Below are 2,565 nucleotides of genomic sequence, written 5' to 3' on the forward strand. Positions count from 1 at the left end.
ATAGCAGATGATTTTCTTGCACAGGGAAGCTGGATAGGTTTCCAGTACCAACCATGACTTCCCTCCTATTCCCTGGGCCTTAGCAAAAATTAGATAGCTGCTGTGAATCATTAGCATATGAATGAAGCTTATTGCACCACTTTGCATATTTTATTATGCTGGTAATTTTCCTGGTTGCTGGTCTACAGTTGGGTCTGTTTTCATTTTGTGACATCTTACATAATATTTTCTGGATAGAGGAAAGCTTGATCACAGAAAAGATACTTTTGTTCTTACTTTGGCAGCACATATAATAAAATTGGAACAATATAGAGAAGATTAGCATGGCCCCTGAGCAAGGATGACATGCATATTCATGCCAGATTACATAATTTTGCCAAGACACACTCTGCTGCCCAACACCACTCACCTGAACATCTTCCCTGTGGCTAGCCCTCCTTTGCAACTCCAACAAACTACAACATAGGCACAGATGCAAACCACAACAATTGCAAGAATAGATAGAGGCACAAGTCATACTGGTTTGAAAAAAATGAGTAAACACCAGTGTAAGAATGCATTCAACAACTGAAAGACAAATATGTACAACCAGAACCTAGTGATCCTACAGCAGTAAAACCTGAAGGTTCCAAAGTAGTGAAAACAGAAGTAAAGTAACTTACAAATTACTTTATGAAAATGATAGAGGCTCTTAAGAAGAAATGAAAAATTCCCTTAAAGATGTCAAAGAAAAAACAAACAAAAATTTGGAAGAAATCAGTAAATCACACAAAAAAAGAAAAGAAATCCAAAAAAAATTTAGGAAGGTGAAGGAAATTATTCAAGACTTGAAAAGTAAATATAATTAATAAAACAAAAACTGAGGGAATTTTGGAAATGAAAAATCTGGGGAAGCAAACAGGAAATACAAATGCAAGTTTAACCCATAGAATATAAGAGATGGAAGAGAGAAACTCAAGTGTTGAAGATATGATAGAGAAAATAGATTCATCAGTCAACAAATTTTAAATTCAATAAATTCCTAATACAAAATAGGCAGGAAATCTGGGATACCATAAAAAAGCCAAGCCTAACAATAATAGGTATATAAGAAGGAGAAGAATGTTAGCTAAAAGCAAAGACAACATATTAATCAAAATCATAGAAGAAAACTTCCACAGCCTAAAGAAGAACATACCTATAAAAGTTCAAGAAGCTTACTGAACACCAAACAAGTTGGACTAAAAGAAATCCCTTTGCGACATAATAATCAAAACCTTAAGCAAACAGAATAAAGAAAGAATATCAAGAGCTGCAAAGGGAAAAGGTCAAGTGTCATATATTAGAACTACGCCTAACTTCTCAACAGAGACTCTGAAGGACAGATTTTTTTACAGATGCTAAGGACCATGGATGCCAGCCCAGATTACTTTATCCAGCAAGCATTCATTCAACACAGACAAAAAACCCAAAACATTTCATGACAAAAGAGGTTTAAACATTACCTATCCAAAATTCCAGCAATATGGAAAATACTAGAAGGAAAATTCCAACCACACTAACTCAGTTTTATCCATGGTAACACAGGCAGTAGATAATCTCACAACAGCAAAACCAAAGGAAAGGAAAGACACACCACCATCACCAACATCAAGCCACAAAGTAACAGGAATTAACAATCACTAATCTATAATATCTCTTAATATCAATGGACTCAATTTACCAATGAAGTGACATAGACTAACTGAACAGATAAGGAAATAAGATCCATCTTTGCACTGTATACAAGAAACATACCTAAACTTGAAAGACAGATATTGCCTCAGAATAAAGGGTTGGGGAAAGATTTTTCAAACAAATGAATCCAAGAAGCTAGCCAGGTAGCTGCCCAAATAGCTAACAAAATTGAGTTCAAACTAAAATTAACCAGAAGACATGGAGAAGGACATTTCATATTTATCACAGGAAAAAAATTATCAAAATAAAGTCCCAATTCTGAACATTAATGCTTCAAATACAAGGTCACCATGTAGAAGAAACAATACTCAAGCTTAAATCGCATATCAAACCCAAAACATTAATAGTGGGAAACTTTAACACCCCACTCTCATCAGTGGACAGGTCTTACAGACAGAAACTTAACACGTAAATAGGGGGACTAACAAATATTATGACTCAAATGGACTTAATAGATACCTACAGAACATTTCTCCCAAACACAAAAGATTATCTCTTCTTCCCAGTACATCAAAGAACATTCTCTAAAATAAGTCACATACTCGGTCGTAAAGCAAATCTCAACAGATACAAAAATATTGGAATAAACTCTTCTATTTTACTGGATCACCATGGGTTAAAGTTAGAGTTCAATAACAACACAAACTACATAAAGCCTAAAAACTCATAGAAACTGAACAATTTTCAAATGAACCACCACTGGGTAAATGAAGAAATAGAAAGAAATTACACAGTTCTCTGAATTTAATGAAAATGAATCCACGATGTATCCAATGTTATAGGGCACACTGAAAGTAAGTACTAAGAGGAAAGTTCATACTATTAAATGCCTACATAAAGATTTTGGGA

The 2,565-nt window shown here is 34.3% G+C and overlaps 1 non-coding gene across 1 annotated transcript; it reads left to right on the forward strand.

The window, feature by feature from the left end:
- The first annotated feature begins 268 nt into the window (after positions 1–268).
- LOC125403730 (U6 spliceosomal RNA) lies at positions 269–375 on the forward strand. The gene has a single exon (XR_007233032.1). It is a non-coding gene; the product is annotated as a U6 spliceosomal RNA (small nuclear RNA).
- Positions 376–2,565: the final 2,190 nt, after the last annotated feature.

Source organism: Myodes glareolus, chromosome X (genome assembly GCF_982192425.1).
Source record: "Myodes glareolus chromosome X, mMyoGla1.1, whole genome shotgun sequence".
Lineage (NCBI taxonomy): Eukaryota > Metazoa > Chordata > Mammalia > Rodentia > Cricetidae > Myodes > Myodes glareolus.